The sequence below is a fragment of the Triticum dicoccoides genome, chromosome 6A, assembly GCF_002162155.2.
Source record: "Triticum dicoccoides isolate Atlit2015 ecotype Zavitan chromosome 6A, WEW_v2.0, whole genome shotgun sequence".
NCBI classification, from domain to species: domain Eukaryota; kingdom Viridiplantae; phylum Streptophyta; class Magnoliopsida; order Poales; family Poaceae; genus Triticum; species Triticum dicoccoides.
The window spans coordinates 160,074,333-160,084,099 of NC_041390.1; positions in this window are offsets into that span (position 1 = coordinate 160,074,333).

Here is a 9,767-nt window from a genome sequence, read left to right on the forward strand (position 1 = left end):
GGTTGGACCCCTTAAAGGGGGAACCCACAAGAAAAAATACTTACTGGTCATGGTGGATAAATTCACCAAATGGATAGAGGCCAAGCCTGTTAAAACAGCCGAATCCGGACCAGTGATAGACTTCATATCTGGGGTCGTACATCGTTATGGCGTCCCCCACAGCATCATCACTGACAACGGAACAAACTTCACAGCCTATGAGGTAAAACTCTGGTGCAGCAAAATGGGCATCAAGCTCGATTATGCTTCAGTCTATCACCCACAAACCAACGGCCAAGTCGAGCGAGCAAACGGTCTTATAATGAGCGGCATTAAACCCAGATTAGTGTGTTCCTTAACGGAGTCTAACACGCACTGGGTAGAGGAGCTCGACTCCGTACTCTGGGGGCTGCGGACCATGCCGAATTGTAGTACTGGATACACACCCTTCTTTATGGTGTACGGCGCAGAGGCAATCTTGCCCTGTGACATATTTCATGACTCACCTCGAGTGCGCATGTACGAAGAAAGAGAAGCCGAGCTCGATCGGCAGGACAGTCTGGACACCCTGGAGGAGGAGCCCGACGTAGCCAAATCCCGTTCCGCATTTTATCAGCAACAGGCTCGTAGATACCAAAGCAGAGAAGTACGGGCCAAAACTTATAACATTAGCGAACTAGTTCTACGCCCGCCGGATAAGAAAAAGAACAAGCTCGAGCCCAAATGGGAAGGCCCCTTCATTATTGACCAAGTTCTGACCAGTGGACCGTACCGACTACGGGATGCATCGACTAGTTGACTCGAGCCAAACCCATGGAACGCGGCCAGGCTCCGAAGATTCTACGCCTAGCACCGGACCCTATGTTCGTCCCCTCCCTTTGTCCATTTTTTTCATGAACATTATCTGTCTTGTTTTTCTTTCTTCCTTTCTGTTATTATGTCTCTAGGCCTTTAAGGGCCAACTTGTGCCTCGCTTGCACATTATAGATGCGCTAGCCGCGCTCATAATACCTGGGGGCTTCTTTAACAGAAGCTTAATTATTTATCTGGGCCTCAGGCCCCGCACATGTGTCATGCTTCCGCATGTACCTTTTTTCGCCATTATATGCATTGATATGACTTAAGTTTTGGCCAAGCTGGGTTGCCTGGCTCTTGTATTTATGCCCTACATTCTCGTTAATTTGGCTAGGGCATAAGGGGAGCACCTCTGCGATTGTTACTGCAGGGTCAGCCGGACGTGTACCTCAGACTGGGTGAAGCCGAAAGCTAGCGTTCTTAAGGGAATATTCGGTTGGTGAACAAAAGATGATTTTTATTTATTGTCCATATCTGCCCCCAAATGTTTTTCCTGCGTTTCCTATCGCAGTCTAGACATGCACTTTAGGGCATGCTTACCCAGGGAAAGGAACCCTTAACGGAACTATTCTCCCTAGAAGATGTTTCTTACTATCCATGTAATATAACATAACTAGTTGGGCACTTGTCTGTTCAAGCACTTATGACCCCTACGCCTGGTCTTCACGCATGCCCCGGTTCTTATATAACTGTGCGGGTATTCAGATACACTCCGGACTGTCGGGTCCCGAGGTTGAAGCGAAAAGGTCTGCCAAGACAAATGATCTACAATCTGGCTAGAAGGCATTATACATGTCACTTTCATTACATAGTCATGCAGACTGACTAAATTCCTCTTCTATACCATCCAACAGGCGGTCTAGATTACAATCCTGTTGGGAATACTTTGCGGCTAATTCTACTTGCCCATAAACTAAGCTAACGGGGATCTCTTTTCCGCCGGGCCCCACAGGTCCGACCTCGGCCATGTGATTTGGGTCTTCCTTGGTATGCTCTGTCACCCTATCGGAAGGCTGATATCTTCCATAATCGGAAGCGCCGCCGTGCTCCCTTGAGCTTCTCTGCAAGCTCTGCAACGCCCTCTGGCAGGGAGACGGACGGCCACAAGGCCTGGGCAACACCCTGCATCACCTGCCTAACTTGTTCATGCAGATGTGACAGCTCGGATAGAAGATCACCCGCAAACCCGAGCATTTCCTCCACGGGACGACCCGTCAGCATACCTACAGACATAAAGCTATTAGTCGGCTTCTTCGCCGAACTCCTGTAAAAGGATTCGTTCAAGCACTTACTGAAAATGCCGCGCCGAAGCCGCTTATTCTCCTTCTCGGTGTCTGCAACCTGGCCCCGAACGCCTTTTAGTTCCACACTCAGCTTAATATTGGCGTCTTGGAGATTGTTTTTCTCTCGCCTAAACTCAGTCAGCACGCATTTGCCAGCCTCTAGCTGTCGCATAACATGCTGGTCCTCCAGATTTTCTCTGGATTCATCTGCAACATCTATTGTTAGATCTACAGACATGCCGCACATTATATGGTAACCATCATTCTTTAAAGTAAATGTTACCAGCATGTGACTTTTTCGATTCCTGCAATGCGGCCACTGCAGCCCGCAGTTGGGTCTTGCATTCCTCTAGCTCCTATGACAGCCTAGTATTCTTCTCTGTAAGAACCTGCACAATAAAGATGATTCTTAAATCAGTTCTGCTAACTGTTTCAAGTCTCAGGGCTACTGATACATATAAATCGTCAGATTTACTTACCCGTACATCCTTTACATACTGATCCGTGGCTCTGGCTAGAACATCTTGAGCAGCTCAGAGGTACGCCTCTCCAGAATTGAAGGCATCAAATGCCTTTGGTGAGAAACAAGCGTCACGGAGTATGGCCCGGCGGCGCCTATGATTCATGGCACTTTCCACCTTTGAGTTTGTAGCGGATAATCTATCTGCATCCTCTGTAGGGGGATTATCCGGCGCCCGCCCCATATCGGCTTCTGCCTCTATGTCCGGTCCTGGCGCCCGGCTGGTGGAAGCGTGATTAGTAACATCGCCGGACATATTCCGGCGAGTGTTTTTTTAGTTAAAGAAACACGGGTGTCATTATATTTCGAGAAAGACGACAACCATGGAGCGGGGTTTGTTATACCTTTGCTCCGGTGTCTTCGTCCTGACCGGCTTCCTTTTTGGCCTATCCGGCCTTGGTGCCTTCCTGTTGGCGCGTTGATGCGGGTTCGGCAGGGCGTCCCGAATGCCTTCCCTGTAAAAATGCGATGTGTATATGGTGGGTGAAGTGTCTAAAAGGGGATCCTAGTTTTGGAGTTAGGATTTTTGGTTTTTCTTACGTGCGATGCAGGGAGAAGTCCGGGATAGTCGGCCGTAATGGCCACCATGGCTTCGTCGCAGCTTAACTGATAGAACTGCCAGTCTATCAGCTCCACGAATATAACCGTATCTTCTTCAAGTCCGGAGTCGAGGGCCCGGTCAGGGTCCTCTGGTTGTGGAGAAGGGCTGCTGACCTCCTTTATGGCTTTTCACAGTTCCTGCCGCAAAGTGGCAAGGTGAATACTTACGACAAAGAATGCGGGAAAAATGGGAGCAGTGAGATATAACTTACCCATCTTGGAGGATTGTACATGGAGAATCCATCCCGTGGCTTGATGTGGGTGAACTCCTCTTCCTCACCCTTGAACAATACGGACATATCTTTCACTAAAGCGAAAGCATTGTCCGGACCCTTACGCCTATAGCGGGTGGCATCGTCCGCCCCGTTATAACACCACAAGGGGTGCCCACGATATTGAAGTTGTTGCACTCCCCGCATTATGGAAATCGACATAACTTTGATTACTGTCAATCCTGATCGAGCCAGTGCTTTAATTCGATTCATCAGATAGAGGACTTCTCCATTGTCTTCCATCTGGGGGCTCCGTGGGTGCCAACTTTGGCGTTTCTTTAGAGGAGCATTGTTGAACTCAGGAAGACCCTGCCAAACATGGTCCGGAAGGGGAATGTCCTCCATATAAAACCATTCTGAAGGCCAGTCTTCGGGTGACTTCTTCGGAGTACCGGACAGGTATCCGGTATCGGTGATGCGCCATATTTCGGCTCCACCCACTTGATAAATTGACCCCCTCTGTGTGCGAGGGACGATGCAAAATAGCCTTTTCCATAGCTCGAAGTGAGCCTCGCAGCCCAGGAACAGCTCACAGAGAGCCACATAGCCGGTGATATGTAGGATGGTGGTGGGGGTGAAATTGTGTAATTGGAGGCCGTACAACTCCAGGAGCCCGCGGAGGAACGGATGAATTGGAAATTTGAGTCCCCTTAATAGATAGGGAACAAGGCAGACCCGTTCCCCCATAGAGGGACCGGGAAAGCTCTCTGCTTGCTCCCCGCCATTATAGGTGGCAAGCCCGGCTCGAACGGGCACTAGGTACGCCGGAGGGAGAAATCCCTTAGTCTGCAGTTCGACTATACGACTGTGTGGGACTGAACACCTCTCCCAATCACCAGGCTTAGGGCTTCGGGGGCGGGAGGAGGAGCTGCGGAGGTCGGCCATGCTGGAATGGATCTTTTCGAAACGCGCTCTGATGGACTCTCGCTGGGGGAGGATGGTATGGATCGGATCTAAGGATCCCCATCCCTTTAATAGACAATTTATTTATCTGGCTAGGGGGTGAATGTAAAAATGCCCTGGCGCCTCGTATTCATTCGACGCGTGGGAGAAAGCCCTTATTGGGCACAGAAGCCAAGAGGTCCAAACATTTACAGGGCTGGACACTATCCTGGTATTTAAACTCTTTTGTGATGTGTTCGGAGGAGGAACCCGCCTTGCAATGCCGAAGACAACACTACGCGCCAGACTCATCGTCATTGAAGCCTAGTTTAGGGGCTATTGAGGGAGTCCTGGATTAGGGGGTCTCCGGATAGCCGTACTATATCCTTTGGCCGAACTATTGAACTATGAAGATACAAGATTGAAGACTTCGTCTCGTGTCCGGATGGGACTCTCCTTGGCGTGGAAGGCAAGCTAGGCAATACGGATATGGATATCTCCTCCTTTGTAACTGACCTTGTGTAACCCTAGCCCCTCTGGTGTCTATAAAACTGGAGGGTTTTAGTCCGTAGGACAACACACAATCATACCATAGGCTAGCTTCTAGGGTTTAGCCTCTCCGATCTCGTGGTAGATCAACTCTCGTAATACTGATATCATCAAGAATAAATAAAGTAGGACGTAGGGTTTTACCTCCATCAAGAGGGCCCGAACCTGAGTAAAACATCGTGTTCCCTGCCTCCTATTACCATCCGCCTTAGACGCACAGTTCGGGACCCCCTACCCGAGATCCGCCGATTTTGACACCGACAATGATCATCACACTTTTATTTACTCACAACTGAAGAATTACAACTCAATACTTAGAACAAAATATGACTTTATGTGAATGCCTCCGGCGGTGTGCCGGGATATGCAATGATGCATGAGTAACATGTATGAAAGAATTATGAACGGTGGCTTTGCCACAAATACAATGTCAACTACATGATCATGCAAAGCAATATGACAATGATGGAGCGTGTCATAGTAAATGGAACGGTGGAAAGTTGCATGGCAATATATCTCGGAATGGCTATGGAAATGCCATAATAGGTAGTTATGGTGGCTGTTTTAAGGAAGGTATATGGTGGGTGTATGATACCGGCGAAAGGTGCATGGTATTAGAGAGGCTAGCAATGGTGGAAGGGTGAGAGTGCGTATAATCCAGGGACTCAACATTATTCATAAAGAACTCACATACTTATTGAAAAAATCTATTAGTTATCGAAACAAAGTATTACGCGCATGCTCCTATGGGGATAGATTGCTAGGAAAAGACCATCGCTCATCCCCAACTGCCACTCATAAGGAAGACAATCAATAAATAAATCATGCTCTGACTTCATCAGATAACGGTTCACCATACGTGCATGCTACGGAAATCACAAACTTTAACACAAGTATTTCTCAAATTCAAAAATACTCAACTAGCACAACTCTAATATTATCATCTCCATATCTCAAAACAATTATCAAGTATCAAACTTCTCATAGTATTCAACACACTCATAAGAAAACCTTTTTATTAATCTTGAATGCCTAACATAATTAAAGCAAATTACCATGCTGTTTTGTAGGACTCTCAAAATAATCTAAGTGAATCATGAGAGAACAATAGTTTCTATAAAATAAATCCACCACCGTGCCCTAAAATATATAAGTGAAGCACTAGAGCGAAAACTATATAACTCAAAAGATATAAGTGAAGCACATAGAGTATTCTAACAATTTCCGAATAATGTGTGTCTCTCTCAAAAGGCGTGTACAGCAAGGATGATTGTGGAAAACTAACAAATAAATACTCAAATAATACAAGATGCTTCAAGCAAACACATACCATGTGGTAAATAAAAATATAGCTCCAAGTAAAGTTACCGATGGAAGTAGACGAAAGAGAGGATGCCTTCCGAGGCATCCACAAGCTTGGGCTTTTAGGTGTCCTTAGATTATCTTGGGGTGCCATGGGCATCCCCAAGATTAGGCTCTTGCCACTCCTTGTTCCATAATCCATCAAATCTTTTACCCAACACTTGAAAACTTCACAACACAAAACTTAAAGTAGAAAATCTCGTGAGATCCGTTAGCGAAAGAAAAGAAAACACCACATCAAGGTACTATAATGAACTCATATTTTATTTATATTGGTGTTAAACCTACTGTATTCCAACTTCTCTATGGTTTATAAACTATTTTACTAGCCATAGATTCATCAAAATAAGCAAACAACACACGAAAAACAGAATCTGTCAAGAACAGAACAATCTGTAGTAATTTGTAGCTAACACAAGTTCTGGGACCCCCAAAATTATAAAATAAATTGCTAGACTTGAGGAATTATATATTAATAATCTTCAAAAAGAATTAACTAAATATCACTTTCCAAATAAAAATGGCAGCAATTCTCGTGAGCGCTAAAGTTTCTGTTTTTTACAGCAAGATTAAAAAGACTTTCCCCAAGTCTTCCCAACGGTTCTTCTTGGCAAAAACACTAATTAAACACAAAAACACAACCAAAACAGAGGCTAGATAAAATATTTATTACTAAACAGGAGCAAAAGGCAAGGAATAAAAATAAAATTGGGTTGCCTCCCAACAAGCGCTATCGTTTAACGCCCCTAGCTAGGCATAAAAGCAAGGATAGATCTTGATATTGCCATCTTTGGTCGGCAATCCATAAGTGGCTCTCATAATCGATTCATATGGTAATTTAATTTTGTTTCTAGGGAAGTGTTTCGTGCCTTTCCTTAATGGAAATTGGAATCTAATATTCCCTTCCTTCATATCAATAATTGCACCAATCGTTCTAAGGAAAGGTCTACCAAGAATAATAGGACATGAAGGATTGCAATCTATGTCAAGAACAATAAAATCTACGGGCACATAATTCCTATTTGCAAAAATAAGAACATCATTAATTCTTCCTGTAGGTTTCTTAATCGTTGAATTCGCAAGGTGCAAGTTTAAAGAGCAATCATCAAAATCATGGAAACCTAGCTAATCACTCAAAGTATTTGGAATCGTGGAAACACTAGCACCCAAATCACACAAAGCATAGCATTCATGATCTTTCATTTTAATTTTAATAGTAGGTTCCCACTCATCATAAAGTTTTCTAGGGATAGAAACTTCCAACTCAAGTTTTTCTTCATAAGATTGCATCAAAGCATCAACGATATGTTTGGTAAAGGCTTTATTTTGACTATAAACATGAGGAGAATTTAGCACGGATTGCAACAAGGAAATACAATCTATCAAAAAGCAATTATCATAATTAAATTCCTTGAGATCCTAAATAGTGGGTTCATTGATATTTAAAGTTTTGACTTCTTCAATCCCACTTTTAACAATTTTATCATCAAGATCTAAAGACTCCGGATTTTTGGAACGTCTTCTAGGTAAAGGTGGATCATATTCAGTCCCATCATTATCAAGAGTCATATTGCAAAACAAAGATTTAATAGGGGACACATCAATAACTTTTGGATCTTCATCTTTATTATCATGGAAACTAGAAGAGCATGCTTTTATAAACAATCTTTCTTAGCACGCATCCTAGCGGTTCTTTCTTTGCACTCATCAATGGAAATTCTCATGGCTTTGAGAGACTCATTGATATCATGCTTAGGTGGAACAGATCTAAGTTTCAAAGAATCAATATCAAGAGAAATTCTATTAACGTTCCAAGCCAACTCATCAATCTTAAGCAATTTTTCTTCAATCAAAGCATTGAAATTCTTTTCTGAAGTAATAAATTCTTTAATATTAGATTCAAAATCAGAGGGTATATTATTAAAATTTCCATAATAATTGTTGTAGGAATTACCATAATTATTAGAGGAATTACTAGGATACGGCCTAGGAAAGTTTCCTCTATACGCGTTGTTACCAAAATTATTCCTACCAACAAAATTTACATCCATAGATTCATTATTATTCTCAATTAAAGTAGACAAAGGCATATCATTATGATCATAAGAAACAATTTTATTAGCAAATAATTTCATATGTCCGTCCATCTTTCCTCTCAAAACAGTAATTTCTTCTATCGCATGCACTTTCTTATTAGTAGATCTTTCAGTGTGCCATTGAGAATAATTAACCATAATATTATCTAGGAGTTTAGTAGCTTCTCCTAAGGTGATTTCCATAAAAGTTCCTCCCACGGCCGAATCTAAAAGATTTCTAGAAGCAAAATTCAATCCGGCATAATTTTTTTGTATAATCATCCATAAATTCAAACCATGTGTATGGCAATTACGTATCATTAATTTCATCCTCTCCCAAGATTGTGCAACATGTTCATGATCAAGTTGCTTAAAATTCATAATATCATTTATAAGAGAGATGATCTCAGCAGGAGGAAAATACTTAGAGATAAAAGCATCTTTGCATTTATTCCATGAATCAATACTATTTTTAGGCAAAGACGAAAACCAAGCTTTAGCACGATCTCTAAGAGAAAAAGGAAATAACTTCAATTTAACAATATCATTGTCAAAATCTTTCTTATTTTGCATATCACACAAATCAAAAAAGTAGTTTAGATGAGTAGCGGCATCTTCACTAGGAAGGCCGGAAAACGGTTCTTTCATGATAAGATTCAGCAAAGCAGCATTAATTTCACAAGTTTCCGCATCGGTAAGAGGAGCAATCGGAGTGCTAATAAAATCATTGTTGTTGGTATTAGTAAAGTCACACAATTTGGTATTTTCTTGAGCCATCGTGACAAGCAAGCAATCCAACACACAAGCAAACAAGAGACGGGCAAAAAGAGGCAAATAGAGAAAGAGAAGGAGGACGGAGAGAGAGGGCGAATAAAACGGCAAGGGTGAAGTGGAGGGAGAGGAAATTAGAGGCAAATGGCAAATAATGTAATGCGGGAGATAAGGGTTTGTGATAGGTACTTGGTATGTTGACTTTTGCGTAGACTCCCCGGCAACGGCGCCAGAAAAGGCTCGTTGTCGGGAGTCGAATCTTGACTTGACTTGGCGTGACCTCCCCGGCAACGGTGCCAGAAATCCTTCTTGCTACCTCTTGAGCAATGCGTTGGTTGTCCCTTGAAGAGGAAAGGGTGATGCAGCAAAGTAGTGTAAGTATTTCCCTCGGTTTTTGAGAACCAAGGTATCAATCCAGTAGGAGGCAACGCGCGAGTCCCTCGCACCTACAATAACAAATAAAATCCGTGCAACCAACGCAATAAAGGGGTTGTCAATCCCATCACAGTCACTTACAAAAGTGATATCTGATAGATATGATAAGATAATATTTTTGGTATTTTTATAATAAAGCTGCAAAGTAAAGAAAGAAAAATAAACGGAAAAGGAAATAGCTTGT